At 43.8% G+C, this 18710-nt stretch overlaps 1 long non-coding RNA gene across 1 annotated transcript in view; it reads right to left on the reverse strand.

The window, feature by feature from the left end:
• Positions 1-18710, reverse strand: part of LOC144819860 (uncharacterized) — a 111909-nt gene that overhangs the window by 69937 nt on the left and 23262 nt on the right. The window contains exon 2 of the long non-coding RNA XR_013607599.1: positions 8589-8702. This is a non-coding gene — a long non-coding RNA (uncharacterized LOC144819860). The remainder of the gene's footprint in view (positions 1-8588; positions 8703-18710) is intronic.

The following is an 18710-nucleotide window of genomic DNA, read 5'->3' on the forward strand; positions in this document are numbered from 1 at the left end:
CACTTACACACATCCTATGGGATTGTCCACTCCTGGGGCCTTACTAGAAGGAAGTGTTAGATGAAGTAGATTCCCATTTTAACACAGGACTGCCACGCTTCCCTGCATATACCCTGTTGGGGCTCCCAAACCGGCTGATGTATCCCCTTGGGTCACGCAGGGGCAGACAGATAGCCATAGCTCTGGGTTCAGCTGTTCAGAACATTTTATTACATTGGCACACTACCACACTACCCTCTCTCACGGGCTGGCTGCACAGGTTATGGCATGTACTGGGCATGGAAAAATTATCACTCACAATGGCAGGGGACATAGAGCAATTTAATGAACTTTGGCAACCGTTACACTCTCTGCTGATTACTGAATTCAGGGAGCTCACTTGTCCTAAATACCTTCGCCTCCTGAGGCTCACGAGCCCTGCGGCACCAACCTCCTGAGTGGATGGGGGAACCACCTCTTTCGCTAAAGGCGACCAAGGTAGATGGCTGGGAGATGGCCTGTGCACTGGACGAAGGGCGGGTGGGGGGGGGTAGGGGTATTGGGGTTTGTTGGGGTTGGGGGGGAGTTTGAGATGGGAAGGTTATTTAAACATTGCAACACTGCATATCCGTTAATGCCGTTGTGGACCGGCCCGCGACCGAATCATTCTTTGGAGATATAACGATGTGGACGTGGCCTTGTCTGCAATGCCCTGATGCCTCATACATTTTGTATGTTTGTCCATTTATGTTGTGCCAAATAAAATACTTTAAACATAAAGCTTGGATCCTACACCAGCTAGTAGACCCATGTGGCAGATGGGTCATTGTGAAAGTTATTATCTTGGGGTTCCAATTTACCTTAGTTGGTTATTAGGTACCCAATCAAGATGATCCTTCTTTTCATAAACCCATCTTCTCTCACCTGTTAGATTTCCCAAACCCGGTAGTTTTAGCTGGAGATTTCAACATTGTACTTAATCCCATATTAGACAAATCTCCAAATAATAGAGCTGCTGTTCTATCTAAATCGCAGATTTTCCTACAGGATATGATGGTGCAAACTGGTCTCTCGGATATCTGGAGAGAAAGATCTGGTCAGCAGCTGGGTGTTTCATTTTGTAATAATAAATACAGTCATAAATCAAGGATTGACTATAGCTTGATTTGTCAATCTTTAAGGGACAGAGTAAAGCACATTACTTATCTGGCATCTCACCTCTCAAACTACTCTGGTATTTTAATATACTTTGAGTGGCCACAGTCTTACCAAGTTAGATCATGGTATTTTTACCGATCCTTACTCTTGGAAGAGGAAGAGATGTTTTTCTTATCACTGGAAACTGAATTTTTTTAATAATAAACTTAGATTCAGCTACAACAATGGTTGTCTGGGATTCCTTAAAAGCATTTCTGAGGGGTCAAATTACAAGTAGGATGAGCTTTAGATATGAAAAATATAAAGGGGAGATTGTGTCAGTTGAGGCTAACCTGAAGGCAGTAGAGGTAGACCTTAATAGCCAGACCGTACCTGTAATACAGCAAGAATACATGATTACATTTAGTAAATTGAAAGAACAGCTGGAGAGTATTCTACATTCTATGCTTATTCGAAGATGGGATGCAAGTAAGATTGCACACTTTGAATATGGTGAAGGGGTAGGCAAGCTCCTAGCTTGGAAAACGAAATCAGATCGGTTAAGAAATCCGATTAAATAAATTGTTATCGAAGGGGAAGATGTCACTCTCTCTTCAGATGAGGACATTGGAGACTCCTTCTTTAATTTCTTTCAAGATCTCTACCAAGATGACAATGGGGTAGATAGATCTAAAGCTAAGGATTGGCTGGATACAATTTTACTCCCCTCCCTGAAACCTGAATAGCAAGATTATTTAGATCAGGACTTTATGGAAGAAGAGGTCAGGAAGGCTATATCTCTTTGTAAGAGATGGATGTCTGTAGGGCCTGATGGGCTTCCAGACGAGTTTTACAAATTATTGAGTAATACTATTGCACCTACCTTAGCAAGGCTCTTCAATGAGATACTACAGGATGGTCTAAATCCCCAATATCTTGGAATGATGCCACAGTCATTGTGATCCTGAAACCTGGGAAAAACCCATCGAGCTGTGGGTCATTTAGGCCCATTTCGCTCTTGAATGTGGATTATAAAATCTTCACTTCAATTTTGGTGGCCAGGTTAGGGCTTGTGGCTGGCAATATTCTTCATTCCGATCAGAAGGTCTTTGTCAAAGGAAGGCAATTAGAGGATCTTACTTATGATCTAATAGGAGTGATTGATTTGGCTTCTACGTACTCACTCCCCTTAGCTGCTATGACTTTGAACGCTACCAAACCTTCAACAGGGTTAATTGGATCTACTTGTCGGAGGTCTTGGGAAAGTTTAACTTAGGAAAAAAGTTTTTTCAAACTGTTCAATCGATATACCAGGAGCCAACAGCTAGACTTAATGGTAATAATACTAAACCCTTTAAGATATCCAGGGGACCAGGCAGGGCCGCCCACTCTCCCCTCTCCCTTTTGATCTATATATTGAGCCGTTTGCTCAACGGCTCAGGGAAGAACTTCATATTCAGCCTTCAAGTATGGGGATTGGGAGAGGAAGGTGGCCCTGTGCGCAGATGATATTTTAGTTTTGTCTGCCGACCTATTGACAGCTTTTCCAGCAGTGATTGATTGGCACAAGACTTTGGGCTAGTCTCAGGGTACGAGATCAATGCTGCAAGGACCGAAATTATGGCCTGGAATCTGGAGAGGACTCAGCATCAGATCAGTTTCAATGTGAGATATCTGGGGATCAGAATCGTCCAAGATATAACAAAGATAGCTAAGGTAAATTTTACTTTGGTGGCTAAAGAGTGTCAGAAGCAGAAGTTCTGGGGCCATCCCCCTTTAACCATTCTTGGGAGGGTGAATCTGGTTAAGATGACGATATTACCTAAGGTAACCTTTCTCTTCAATTGTAACCCTCTTCATTTTGAAAAATCGGATATAGATAAGCCATGCCGGGTCATAAATTCCTTTGTTTGGGCTTATAACACAATGAGAATAGCCTGGGAAAAGTTGAGGCGTAGGAGAGAGAAAGGTGGCCTTGCTGGGCCAGATTTGCAGCTTTATGCTTGGGCTTTTCAGCTTTCACACTCACGTATGCTCCTGAAAATGCCAGTAAGCACAGGAGCAGGTGAAATGTTTCTGGCCATGATTAGGGAAGCTGACTTACCTGAGAAGGGCTATCTGTTTAAATTTGGGGACCCAACATTTAAAAAAAAGGTTAAGCTGAAGGTTCTTCAGGGTCTCGCCAAAACATGGGCCAAACTTAAAAGTATGGCTGGACTCAACTATTTCTCTAGTCTGGCCCCGCTTTGGGACTCTCCTGGTGCCCCGGAGTGTCTGAGAGACAGGCTGGCACTACCTCTCAGAGAAACTGGGTTGGTGGTTTGGGGGGACCTTGTCACTGAAGGCCCCCCTATTTCTTGGGAACAACTTAGAGACAGAGTTGGAGAAGGCCTCTCAAAGTTTAAATACTTTCAGTTGAGGAGTTGGGCCAATCGCAACAAATCCTTAAAAAATCTATAGTAAGTGGCAGCATTCTAGAACATCAGCTAGTGGCTAAACTACCTGGGAGGAAGGAGGTTTCTTTTTGGTACCGTAATATAAACTGTCCGATGAATTATGGGGGGAATTTTTACCTGACCAACATTGCAACCATCTGTGGCAGAACTCTTGTAAGATCCTGCATAATAAAGTCAAATAAGCATGGTTGAAAATAAATCATCTGTTTACTATTCATGGGGCTTATTTTTCCCCACAAAGGCTCTCCAAAAATTTAAAAGGTCCACCAGTTAGTTGTGCGAGCTGTGGTTTGATTGAAGGCTAGTATATACATATGTTTAAAGAGTGCTCTGCTTTGGCTACCTTTTGGGAAAGCGTTAGTAAATTTTTAGAAGACATTTTGGGTTGACCAATACGGATAGACTTGTCCTTGATAATCTTTGGCTTCACACATCAAGTTACGGGTCCATCCAGATCCCTCCTTTTTTATGCTATTTTGTTAGCTAGGCGGCAAATGTGTAAATGATGGACAGAATCTACCCCTCCCATCTATTCTGTTTTGCTGACCTAAATGCTTGAGACTTCTAAGATGGACTTAGCCAGATCTGGCAGTGGAAAGAAAACAGCATTTTGGGACTTGTTAAAATGGGCCCAGAACCACTAAATAATATTTAAAAAAATATATTTTAAGGGTCCTATGATTATGCTGTCATGGCACTCGTTGGACTAAGTTGGTTACTCCCAGTTTTCTGGAAGTATTATGACGATTGTCTCCAAGCTTACATGAGCTTAGTAGAAGAGTTACCTCATCTGGTATTAGTAACATCCAAGTCTGTCAATATACCTGTAGGCTTGAGTGTGAAGCAAGGCTGGTGGCGAATGAGGACAACAACTTCTAATTGAATCTGCGCACAATGTGTATTGGGTTGTCTTGTGTGTTATTTTCTTTTGTTCTTACTTTCTAGGGGGATATCGTTGGTGATTGCTTTGTCTGTGCAGAGTAGGTACTAGTGAGTCTAGATGTCTCCTGCAAGTGAGTGGTATTGTTTTTCAATATATAGGTCTTTGTGTGCTTTGTATTGATTGCCTCTTCCTTTCAGATTACCAGTAGTTTTACTTTCCATTTGATAGAGCCACACTTTGTCTATTACTTATTTTATACAGTGTTGTGTATGGTTGACTTCTTTGTCAAGTAATCTTTATTAGTAAGGATTATGGTTAGCCACAGGATTACCACTCTGCAGGTTGTTGATATGCTTTTCAAGACTTCCTCTGATCATGATTATGAGACTGACTCTGCATCTAAGGAAGAGGAGGAAGTCCAGGATTCTGGTAGTGAAGTGTTTGTCTGAGAAAAATGATCTGATGATGAAGCCACACTCAGGGGCTGATTACGATGTTGGGTGCAAAGCGTCCTCCGACATCGACTCGGAATCGGGACCGACCGACTCGCAGTGAGCGGTTCTGTACACTGCATTACGATACAACCGAACACTGTTAGGTCGGATTTCTATTGCTTCCTATGGGAGCTAGTGTTCTGCCTGACAACCAGCCATAACACAGGATTCTATGGTGAAATGAGGTGTGTGTGTAAAATGCTCCACCCTGTCACAGGCACCCCACGGTACCTGCCACACAGTACAGGGTTTTACAGGGGAGTCCCTTAGGTACCCCCTCAGCCCCCAACTGGAGGCCGCAGCAACCGGAGGCCGCAGGATGAAGGGGCCCTGCTAGGGGAAAGTCACTTTCCAGGAGCCTTTTCAGGGACAGGCAATGCGCAAAGGATGTTTGAATTCAACATTGTAATCCAGATGACAGACACGTTGTGCACAGGGGTGTACGATGCAGTTCCAACTGACACAAATACTCCGCGAGCCAGTCGGAAACAATTCGGAATGATAGAGCAGTTTACCTTCAGGCCTGCAAACATTGTAATCGGTCATGCATAATATAAATCAACCGAGTCAGAAGGGCTCCATCATGGTCAAGGAGATTCCAACTGTCAGGAGGAGGCTTCCCGTCTGACATTGTAATCGCCCCCTCAGTGTGGAGGAAGTGCTTCTTTTTAGAGGAGGACACTGATGTGCAGATAGTGCAGCCAGAGGCATCTGGATTGCAACCTGGGGCTGAAAGACTTCCCATTGGAAGAGCTGAACTCTGGGTTACCCAAAACATGGTGCAGCCAGCGTTGCTTGGCAATAGTGGTGTTGCAGGGTGTGCAGTGAATACTGCAAACCTTTAGTCTATAAATATGTTTCAGTTGTTTATGGTTGATGTATTTTTGGATGAGATTGCTGACCACACTAATTTGCATGCTGAACAGTAGTTGAGGAACAATAGTGCCAGACTTAAGCCCCACTCAAAAGCTACCAGGTAGACTCCCACAAATCTGGAAGAGTTGAAGAAGTTCTTGGGTTTAACTTTTTTGATGGACTTGATACAAAGCTGTTGCTGGCTTCATATTGGTCTATTAGTCCCTTGGTGGCTACAGCTATATTTTCTGCAACCAAGAGTCATGATTGGTATTTGCTTCTTCTTCGGATGCTGTATTTTGTTGATAATTCTTCAGCATTGCCACAAGATCATCTTGATTGTGACTGTTTTTTTTAGATTCGGCCTGTCCTTGATCACTTTGTGGATCGATTTTCAGAGATCTATGCTCTCTGGAAAGAAATAGTTGTGGATCAATCTTTGGTTCTGTTCAAGGGCCATTGGATGTTTAGGCAGTCCATTCCTAGCGAGATGGCATGTTATGGAATTCAGATGTCTATGATGTCTGAAAGTAATACTGGATATAACTATAATTTCTGGGTGTACATCGGTAGGGATTAAATTATTGACCCCCCCGGTTTTCCATCCACTATCGTAGTCGGTGAGAAAATTGTGTGGGAACTTGGTAGAGGACTTTTTAACAAAGGTCACCATATATGCGTATATAACTTCTACACTGGTGTGCAATTGTTCAGGGAATTTTTCAAAGTGGACACTTGCTTGGGGCATGATCCACTCTACCCGTAAAGGTTACCCAAAAGAGCGTTTCTGTAAAAAATTTGAGAAGGGAACGGGCAGTGGCTTGCGTAGGGATGAACTTCTAGCAGTGAAACTTTCAGACAGGAGAGATATCTACAAGCTGGGTACCATCCATAATGAAAGAACTTCACCTGTGACTGTTTGAGGTCAGGTTGCTAAAGTGCAGATTTTAGAATACAGTAAGCACATGGGTGGTTTAGGTAGAGTAGATCAGAATATAGAATCTTACACTGAGATACATAAAGCTTATGCTTGGTATACGAAGTTGGCTATCAATTTATTCTATTTAGTAACCTTCAATGCTTTTGTTGTGTTCAAGGATTGTTCTTCAGAGTCAAATATGACATTTGTTCAGTTACAGCAGTTGTAGTGGAACAGGCAAGAGTTCCTAGAATTGCAGTGGTGGAGGATGTGGCTAGACTGAAAGACCGCCACTTTCCTGATCACATTCCTCCCACACTTTCCCTGTGGAGATGTAGAGTCTCTATCCAAAGAAGTGTGTAGAAGGGGGATCGTATGTACAGCTCAGATTATCCGTCTAAACCTGGACTGTGTGCCCACATGTTTTAGGTTCTACCACACGCAGTGGAGTTTTTGGGAGCAACCGTGAGCTTAAAGTAAACTGACTGGTCTGTATCATTTTATATTATTTGTTCAGATTTCATGGTTGGCATTAATGTGATGTATTTAATTAGAGCTGTTGTGCTTGTGCTTGTAGTTATAGTTTTGTATCTATTTCCAGGGTCTACTAAGTGAGGTACCATTGTTATCAGAAGACTTAGGGGAAAGCTGGGTGGAAGGAGGTTTGTGGCATCCTTCAGATTCCAGCACTTTCCATCACAGAAATATGATCAAAATGTATTTAGATACATTTGGAGGTTTACAAGGGAACCTGGTGAGAATCATACGTGTCATGCCATCCTGGATTTGTTTGCTAGGTTTCCCTAGGTGCAGGCTGAGTTAATGCCCAAAATCCACAACTTGGCACATTGCAAAAAAGGTGAGTTTTCAGTGGAAAAATGTGATGTGTCCATTTAGTATTTTGTACTGTTTCTTGTTGTGGGCACCATGCTTACCCAAACAAGTGAGGTACCATTTTTATCATAAGTCTAGGGGGAATTCCAGGTAGAAGGAATTATACAGCTCCTCCCAGATTCCAGAACTTTCCATCAAGAAGTGTAAAAATATGTGTTTTTTTAGACTACTTTTGAGACTTGCAAGAGATTCTGGGTAATAGTAACTGGTGAGAACCACAGAAACCACCCATCCTGGGTTTTCCTGGTTGTCTAGTTTTAAAAAATGTACAGGTTTTCTAGGTTTCACTTGGTGCGGGCTGAGCTAGGGCCCAATATCCACATCTAGGCACATTGGAAAAAAGAGGAAAAATGTGATGTGTCCATTTTGCATTTTGGTTGTTTCCTGTTGCTGGCAACCAGCCTACCCACACAAGTGAGGTACATTTTTTGGGAGACTTAGGGGAATACAGAACGGCAGAACAAGTGGTATTACCAATTGTCTTTTTCGGCATTTGCACCTTCCAAATGTAAGACAATGTGGAAAAAGAAAGTCATTTTGACAAATGCCCTCTAATTCACATGCTAGTATGGGCACCCACAAATTCAGAGATGTGCAAATAACCACTTCTTCTAAGCTCCATATCTTATGCCCACATCTTAAATATATGTAATTTTCCTTGATGCCTTTTTTCACTCTTTATATTTTACCCAATAAATTGCTCACACCCAGTACCTAATGAAAAAACCATTGCAAGGTGTGGCTCAGTTATTGACTCTGGTTACCTCGGAATCTTGGTGAACCTACAAGCCCTATGTATTTTCGCAGACAGAAGGGCCCCGCGGACATAGCAGTATTTTGCTTTTGAAAATCTGCCCACGTTAGTAGAAGTTACAGATGAAAAGGTAGACACAAATGGCCGTTTATTTCAACTCAATTTCAACATTTTTTTTACTTCAAAAGTTACTTTTTAAAGGAAAACCTTGACTTACCTACACAAATGATCCCTTCCTGAATTCAAAATTGTGTCAACCTTTCAGCAATGTATAGCTTTCCAGGATCTGCCATGGGATTTACACCTGTTTCTACCACTGACTGGAAGGAGGCTAAAAGTACAAAAAATAGGATAAATGATTTATCTCCCAGTAAAATACCAAAACAGTGTTGAAAAATGTGGTTTTATGATACAAGTTTGCCTGTTCCTGAAAGCTGGGAACATGGTGATTTTAGCACCTCAAGACCTTTGTTGATCCATTTGCAGGGAAAAAATCAGACTCTTTCTTCTGCAACACTTTTTTCCAAAATCCTGAAATGTGTTTTGGCTAATTTCTCAGTGCCCTCAGGGGAATCCACAAGCCCTGGGTTCTTAGATACCCTAGGATGCTGAAAAAAGGATGCAAATGTGAAGTTGATATCTTATTTGAAGTAAAAGCTATGAAGGTCTAAGCACAAACTACCCCAAATAGCCACATAAAAAGGCATAGTGCAGGGGCGGAAAAGTCCTAGCAGCAAAGGATTTAAGGTAAGGCAAATCGCCCCTTGCTCTCTCAGCAACATTAGTCCGGAGATGTGGTCATACAATGAGAATTTTTTTCTAGAAAATCGCCTTTACATAATACACCTTCAGCAGGTTTACATAGAAGCTTCCAAAAGGAAATCTCTAAATGATACATAAGGAACACAAAGAAAGTTTCAATCACAATACACGTTTTCTAACCAGTGCACCAACTGACTTCAATCCTGCCATGTCCATTAAAACTATGAGGAGAGAAAGTTTGCAATGGGTCTCTGATTGAGAGGGGAAATGAGCAGGGGCAGGATGAACGAGAAAACAGAAAACACCATCCATTTCTAATAAAATGGTGTCTTACTCGAAAATGTGACATGACAAATGTTGCTTTAAATCCACTTCTGAGCTACTTTTGCTTGTTGTTTAATGCACAATATTACTGGTTACAATTACGACTTTAACCTATAAATTAAAGATTAGCAAAAATATTTTGCCCAGCAGATTTGCACATTAAAAAAAGTTCTATCATCCCTCTGATTATTTTTAAACATTGTTTAAAAAAAAAAATTAAACTTTACTAACTCCTTTAGTGTGGGTGTGTGTCAGTGACTGATACCATTTGTCGGCCATTGACTGAAACTGGCACGAGCACCGAATGATAAAAAAAGAAAATTATATACAAGGTCTAATGTGATTCGGAATCTCTTCCGCTTAAGCTCGGCCCCCATCCCACCCATCTGTAACGTTAGTGGCAAGCTGCACTTAAGCCATAAGGGGCAGATTTACAAGCCCCTTGCGCCGCCGTTGCGTCACTTTTGTGATGCAGCGGCGGCGCAAAAGATGCACCATGGAGCGGGGTATTTACAACGTGACGCATCACCCAGATGCGTCACGTTGTAAAGCCCTGTGCCAGAAGAGGCGTACCATCGCAGGGGGAGGCGTTCCTGCGCAGAAACGCCTCCCAAAAGTGGCTGAGTCACTCAGTCACTTTTGGGCCCACCCTGCGCCTGCTTGAAGCAGGTGTAAGGATTGACGCAGCATTGTACACATAGGGCCTCCCTGATCATTGCTGGAGCTGCGTTGCGCTGCGTGACGCATCTGTGCCGTTTTTGCCCCATGCTGCGCCGCATTGTAAATGTGGCGCATCATGGGTGGCGGAGCTGCGGCACACAATTACTGGCGCATCCTTGCCGATATGCAGGGATGCGCCAGTAATAGTAAATCTGCCCCTAGATTTCTACCAGCAGCAGGGAAGAGAACAGTTGGGGTTTTGGGGGGCTGTAATGCCTCCGCAGGTTTCAGTGAGGCATCATTAGAAAGGGGAGGGTCTTCTTTCCTTTCCAAAGATGCATTCATGTCATGTCTTTCTGGCTGTGGATAACAGCTCGACCAAGATCCACATCCAGAAAAACAATAAGGCCACCAGGAACCTTATATGGGGGGTGGCCCTTGTAGTAGCATATTTTGGGGAAAATGTGTATTTTTTCCCCTGGGAGTGAGATCACTCTCCTGGGGGAAAGGGAAAAAAATTTAATTGTCAGGCAGTCAGTCCTACTGCCATACCCTCTGACCCCCTATAGTTGCAATTTTTTTCCCCGAAAATGTGTGATTCCCGAGGAGGGGTGCAATTGCGTCTCCCAGGAGAAACCATACCTGTCCTAAAAAAAAGAGTCAGGGGGTCGGTTTTTTCCTATTTACAGTGCAAACACATTTTGTATGTGTAAATGTGCAGATTATGCAGAAATTATAGATTATGTGGCATTTTTTAATAAATGGATAGTTTACCCCGGGGAGCCACTGCGCTCCCATGGGAAAAGCACAATTTTCTTTTTTTAAATGACACCTAATCTGTCATCCCTGCCTAATCTGCTGATTTATATAAACAAAATATTTTCATTTGAAAATGATCAGCACACACAATTTGTTATTTGTAGCTATATGATATATAAAGGTTTGAATCACAGGATGCATACATTTCATTTGCACGTATTTATTTTTCACAGGAATTTCTTTATTCAAATCTTCTTGACACTGATTTCCACACTGTAGACAACAGGTTTCATCTCTTTACATCAGACTTTTTCAAGGCTTAGTATATTCACTATTGTTTATTAGCCACATACATCTTGTTCTTTTGTGCCCAAGCCATCCTGGTTTGGCTATGAAGTCCTTCCATCAATCCAAATGATGTGTGCATATTCGACAAATAATATGTGCTAGTTGTTTTTGGAACCGGTCACGCATCACATCCTGTTATGAACTCTATACTTGATAACAATACCTACATAGGCTTTGGAACACAACGGGTTGAGAAACCACTCCTATCCAGTCAAAATAAACATTGACTCAACTATACGAGATTTAAAAAGTTGTGTCACAACTAACACATATCATTTGGACTGATTGAATGGCCTCACATCCAAACCAGAAAGGCTTGGTACATGGAAGGATTCTACTCTAAACCCTGTAGGTTGCCCTGCCATGCAAGGAGTCACAGAAAAGATTATATGGGAGCTTGTCATGCCATTGCTTCACAAAGATTATAATCCTTATGTGGTCAACTTCTATTTGGGACTAGGGCAGTGAGTTGTACAAAGCTGGCATTGTGGCATGCAGTACAGTTTGTTGGTGCCACAAAGGATTCCCACAAGAGCTTGTTTGTTAGAATCTCCAACAATTCTAGAGCACTGCATTGCATTTCAACGAACTGCTCGCAGTCAAGTTCTCTAATAGGCGTTATGCGTACCGGCGTACCACAATTCATGATGAGAGCCCTTCCCCCGTCACTGTTTGGGATCAGATGGCCGAAGTTAACAAGCCCACCTCTATACTTGATTACAACAAGTACAAGGGCAGAGTGCATAAGAATGACCAGTTTGTTCAGCCATATAATGTGAATCGTAACACTCCCACTTGCTAGAAGACATTGTTTATCCTCCTGATCGAGATGGCAACATATAATGCATTTGTTGTTTATCGTCAGACCACCCCCGGAAGACTAATATCGTTACTTGACATTCAGATGACCATCACTGAAAGTCTTACTACTACAGAAGCAGCAGTATTCACTTCATATGCTCCACAGGATGTGGCAACACAGCAACATTAACACTTTTCTCTGCAAGGACGCTCAACATCCTGTGATCCTGGGTAAATCACTTAATCTCCCAGTGCCTAAAAAAAAATAATGTGGCCTTCTGTAATGAAATTGGTGCTCATGTAAAGCGCTCTGATACCCGATGTCTCAGGTCTAGTTTGCGCTATATAAAACTCTAAAAAAACAACAACAAAAAACTTTGATGATCACATTCCTGAATCAGCTAAAAAGACTCAACCATGTTGTCATTGTAGAGTCTACTCTAAGCAAGGAAAGAGGCAGGAGAGTTGTGTTTACTGTCCCCAGTGCTGACCTCAGCCAGCCCTGTGTTTTCCTACTTGCTTTATGTTGAACCATACAAAAGTGAAGTATTAGAAAATTGACTTAGGTGTAGCTGCCGTAGGGTAAACCTTTCAGTGGCTGTGCGTGGATACCTAAATTCCATGGGGTCACTGCTTCAATAGGCAAGCAGCCATATCATTTTTGTTCCTCTATTTGAGGAAATTATGGCCTTAGAATGGCCTGCTTGACACCTCTAACCCCAACTTGGTAGATGTTCTGTTCGTCGATTGACAAGTGCATTAGAGTCCTCACACAGCACACAATGGTGGACTGAACATAAGCCATGTTGTCACAGAATACCCTGTGTGCAAAAATTTAAAGTTTTGAATGGATTTTGGAGTGTTCTTTAGGGAACTCATGTATTCAACACAAGGGGCCCCCTGATTGCCGACAAGAATCAGAGTAAGTGTAATAAGTCAAACTAATGTCCTGACGGACTAATTCACCAACACTTCTACTTACTTTGAAAAGTGTACAAATTCAATTAGTAACTTGTATCATAGTCAATGTTATTGAAAACAAATAGAGGACACAATGTCTTGCGGGTTGATGATTTTCCAATGTTTAGTATCACAACAACATACTTTACAGTATGTATCAAAAGTAGTGCAGACGATGTAGTGCTCAAGCAGTGAACTAATATCTATACAACAACATAGAACAAGACAGTGAGCAGAATTCAAGGTTGTGCATGATTTCACATTAACAAACGTAAGCGCAGATCCTGGCTGTTCATATATGGTATCTACTGGCAAAATGTAAAAAAAATGTAAAGCAACTTAGGGAGGGGATGTCAACGATGCAATCTATAGTTAGTCTTTATGTCTCATCAGGAAAAAACTCACATGACTAGAGTTCCCTAGAACCTCTGGAATTTGGGAAACTTTAATAAGGCATCCTGTAATCAATATGTGCACGAATACTTGAAGTCACAGTTTACAATGTGTATCAGGCTGCTTGGTTATTCATACGGATCCGGTGGGGTAAACAAATGATTCAGAAAAAGTACACCTTTGTATTGTATTAATAAAGTGGTCAAACCTAAACACACTGAATACTCCTAGACAAATCCAACAACGCAAAATGGGCCTCTCGGTTCCTTAGACGGCCCCATAGAGGTATATGGATTACTTGCGAAAAGCACACTTTTGCATTGTGTCATGCCACCAACATGATTGCAGCTAATGCGGTGGCATGACGCAATTCAAAGGTGTGCTTTTCCTGGCTTACCACTGTAAGTGCGCTATAGACATATGTACAACATGTCTTCCTGAACCTCATGTGGCTATCATGGGAACTATCTGTAAAGGTTCACTAGACATGCATTCGGTAATCTTTAGAATGGTGTTGGTTACCTGACAGGTGGTAAAAAGGTAGTCAAAATCATTATTTGTGAAGGTTGTGGGTGCACCAACTGTCAGCAAGTCTGGGCAGATGTGTTTGTAGTGGTTTGTTTGTGGTGTGTGTGTGTGTAATTTGGTTGATGACTAGTTGAAAGGTTGCCTTGAATAGGGATACCGTCCTGTGGCGTATGAATTCGATGGGCCGTTAGATGGCAGTGGTATGTTCAGGTGAGTGCCCGATATAAAAGTCTTGTGTGTGGCTCGTGAATAGACTCTCTGTCTAAATTAAACTTAGACCCTGAGTGAGTTATGCTTAAAACTCAGGCAGATTTGGCAAATTTAATTAATATGGTGTACTTAGAAATGCACAGTTTTCAACAACTTCAGCTAATAAATCATTCTGGAGAGACCCTGCTGTCTTGCTGTCTTCCTCCTCGTCAAGCTTTCTGTAAAGTTATTTTTAAATGTTATCCTGTTTTGACCAAATAAACTGTTACCATGTGCCCTACATTAATATCTTTACACTAACGTGCACACCTTTTTCTGCAATAAGTTTCTATAAAGTTGTAATTACATTATATTAAGCTTAGCCAATTATACTGGCCCAATTTGCTTTTAAATTCACCATTTGTCACACATATGCCCAATTATTCCTCAAGAAAGTAAACACACATCATAAATATGCATAGTGCGAAATGAAAATGTCACTATATTGTACAATGGTTACTTGATTTTCTGGCTGCAGACAGACCTCTTTCCTGCTACTATCATTACTCTAGACCATATTCCACAAAACACATACTGCTGGCTATGACCCTGATATAAATGATCCATGTCTGTTTGCATTTCTGTGTGTGAGTTTGTGTATGTATGCATGCGTCTGTAATATACATCTGGCAATGAGGTTATGTAACACGTTTGGTTGTATTTGTACATAATGTATTAGTGTAGTATATTTGCCTATATGGGTGCGTCTGACATTCCTATAGGTTTAAAATGGAATGCTATACAAGAGTGTGTTTACAATTGACAGAATGAAAAGAAAAAAAACTTGGAATGAATGAACTATCCATACATGGAATGGGGATGCCTGAAGGCTTATTGAGAAATAGCTTGTGTGTGAGTGTGTTATTGTGCTTGTTTGAATGAGAGAAATCAAGTGAAATATTGATATGAATTTCCTTCTATGGACGTGTGGGTCTGTATGAGAGAAATATCTCATATTGACAGTGTATGTAATGTTAGTGGGTTAGTAACATGTTTATGACTCTGGGCCGGATTTAGAGTTTGGTGGACAGGGTTATTCCATCACAAACGTAGTGGATATACCGCCCGCCATATGACCAGTCCATTATATCCTATGGCACTTGTAATATGGCGGACAGTAACCCGTCAACCAAACTCTAATTCAGGCCCTGTGTTAATAATCTATGCATATATTTTTTTTGTGGAGTTTTATATAGCGCGAACTAGACCTGAAGGTATCAGAGAGCTTTACATGAGCACCAGTTACATTAGGAGACATTTGTTTTTGTTAGAAACGGGGAGATTAAGTGATTTGCCCAGAATCACAGAATGTTGAGCGTCGCTGCCGAGACTTGAACCCAGTTCCCCAGCTCCGAGGTCGACCACCAAAGCCAGTAGGCCACATTCTCTCCCCTATTAGATCTGTGTCTGTTTCATGTGCCTCCTCTTGTATTAGGAATGTATGTATGTTTGGAGGTTCTGAGTGTGTAACAATTGTGTGCTTGTTTGGAAAGTGTGCCCTACTGTGAGTGTTCAAAAGGTGTGTCTAGACCAGTGTGTTTAGTTGTCTGTTTAAGGTCTATACATCTTACTGTGTTTTAGGAATGTGTGCCTAACTGTCCCTGTGTTAGGAAGTTGCTTTGGTGTGTTACTTGTGTTGTGGCAGGAATGTGTGCCTGATTGTGTGTGTAAAGAATAGTGGCTGTAACCTTGGTTGGAACACATGTGTGGGTGATGTGTAGACTTATCAGAGGTGGCAAAGTGTTCAAGGTGAATGGAGTCTTTCTATAAAGAGGTAGCAGGGTGGGGATGTAAGTGGGAGTGTAATCAGTTCATATAGGTGAGCGGAGGATCAATGTAAATAGGTTTGTGCCCATACTTAAAAGGGCAATACACTGCGTGCTCGTAGCTGAGATGGGACTAGCTGCATGTTAAAATAATGAAGTGCATATTGTTGACAGAAGCTAGTAGATTATCACATATTGTAGGATTTTAATTTCAGTGGAGCCCCTCCAGTAATGTCATCAAAGTTAAAGATCCCATGGCCTCACTTCCTGTGATGTCACTAAGGTCGAAGATCATTTGAAGTCTGTTGGACCTGGCCCTTTTGGCAGGTTCACCCCGAGACTTTTTGCTTTTTCCTAGCCTGTTTCTGTGACCTGGTGTTGGTGATTTTAGGCCTCTGCGCACTTTTTCACTGTGGTACAGTGTAAAGTGCGTGAGCTCTCTGTGTCTGTGTGGTGAGTGACCTGCCCTCCCATAGGAATGAATGGGGAATATGTATGCCATGGTAGTTCCTGATGTGTGGGGAGTGCAGGGTCGAGTTTGGTATGTGCGAACTCGTGAGATTGAATGCTGCGCAATGGTATATGCGGCATGATTGTGTCTAGTGGAGAAGTGCCACTTCTAGAAGTTGGCATATTTGTGTAAGTTTGTGCCTGGCGTGTGATTGGCTGGTGAGCCTGGCCCAAGAGTGCCTGGACCAGCTTTTGGATTGACTGTCTGGTTTGAGGGTGGCAGGGGCTGGGGAGCCCCAGGAGGTTGTCTGAGTCAGCCCGTGGATGAAAGGCTGCATCTGCTGCCAGGGAAGTGGGAGGAGATGGCACCTAGGAGTGAATAGGGCTGTGCCTGCCTGCCACAATGCTGGCTCCACCTCCTGCTGGGCGACTGTCGCCTATGCCCCTCAACCTGAAAGAAGTTCCCTATAACCAGTTCTAGCTGGTTCTCACACTGCCTGCACCCTGCTAGACAAAGGAATTTACAGTATAAAAAGGGGCTGTGTCCCCTTACAATTTGTTCTTATTTCTAACTTGAATCTGCCAGGGGCGTGCTGCTGCTTGGGCCCAGGGGAATACCTGGGACCTGCCCAGCCCCTGGACTCCTGAAGGACTTTGCTTTGCCCTGGGATCCTGTGGACCTTCTTCCTATCCCCTGGAGGACTTTGCTGGCCATTAGCGCTTGGGAGCGCTTTATCCTGCCCTTTAGCGCTGGGAACGCTTTATTTGCTTTGCAGGTGCCCACCCTGCTTATGGTTGGCCAAAAGGGAGTGCCCACCTCGCTGATTTGCGATTATTTTGTCCCCTGGCAGGTGCCCATCCTGCCAGGGACCTGGCCGCTATTTTTATATTTGAACTCGAGGGAGCCCACCCCTCGGTTAATGCAGCCCCAGCCTACGAGTGCCTGAAGCGGGCCGCCGCGCTGCCCGCGACAACCTGGAAGTGGTTGGCCGGCCAGCCAAGGGTGGCGCGGCCTGGCCGGAAGTCCCGCCCCGCAGCGAAAAGGGGGAAGGAGATGGCGTGTGGTCGGTGCGGGGCTCCCGTGAGCTAGAGGGAGCCCCGAGATGGACAACGCGGGAGGTCGGGAGCCCACCCCGCCTCCCGGAGCAGGGTGACAGAGTCCCGAGTCCCGGGACCCGAGGAGGGGGGGCCGGGGGAAGCAGCACGGCCTCTCGTCCTGCGGAGGGGGCGCGAGGCACATTGCCGGTGCCTGGCCCCCACCGCGCCGGAAGAAGAGTGAGGAGACTGCCGCCCGGAGCCCTGCTGGCTCCGCACTGAGTCCCGGTCCTGAGACGGGGGGACCGGGTGAAACAGAGCCCCGCCGCATCCTGATTGAGGAGTGCTCCGGCCACAAAGGAGTGCCCAGTAAGTGTGGCTCAAGAGGGGGCAGTACTTCCAGCTGCTGAAGGGGGACTGCCTACTGGTGTGAGTGTCCCCGAGTGGCCCCCATGGCAGCGGGCTGCTCCGACCTTCTCGGGCCTCGTTATTGTCCGAGCGTAGGACTCCAATGTCTCGGGCATATTTGTTTTAGAGCCCTGAGAGGCTCCTGGACAGTTGATGATTTTGAGTCCCCAGAGGGGGGACTCCAACCATGGGGCATGTTTTGTTTGAGCCTGCGTGGCTCTACCCTGGCCATTTGTTTCTAAAGTCCCACGGAGGACTTGGGGGCATGTGTATTTATAGAGCCAGATGGCTCCAATGCCCCACAACAGTTTGACAGCCTGTGTGGCTCCAACGTTCTGCGCAATGTGGCACAGTTTTAGAGCCTGTGTGGCTCCAACGTGGACACGAGTGTTTTTAGAGCCTGTGTGGCTCCAACAGTTGGCGCAGTTTTGTTCTTGGGGCTAGTGACAGCCCCTGTCGCAGTTTTGTTTCACAGCTGCCCAGCAATTAGTGGGCAGCTGCACCGTTTAGGTCTTGTGATTGTTCCCAGGTGCCCAGCAAGTAGTGGGCACCTGCAACGTTTAGGTTTTGCGCCGGTGGCGCACCCCTGACTGGCGCTGCATGGCAGGGCGCCCTGACATTCTGGACACAGGGCTCTTTAGTCCCTTTATTAGATGGGGGCTGGTATGTGATTTTATTTAGGCGCAATGTGATTATCTATGTGATGTGAGGTACTGGGTTTTTAAGAACCGGCACAGAACCGGCAACCCAGCGGTGTCAGGGTACACCCAGAGACCTCGAGTCCTTCCTGATTCAGATCACAGAAACTCAGAGTCTTCTAGGTGAAGTCAAGGATCGATTTTTATTGGCTGCAACCAAGGTAACAAGTGTCCTAGAAGTACAACACACGGGAAGTA

The sequence above is a fragment of the Lissotriton helveticus genome, chromosome 2_1 (assembly GCF_964261635.1).
Source record: "Lissotriton helveticus chromosome 2_1, aLisHel1.1, whole genome shotgun sequence".
Lineage (NCBI taxonomy): Eukaryota > Metazoa > Chordata > Amphibia > Caudata > Salamandridae > Lissotriton > Lissotriton helveticus.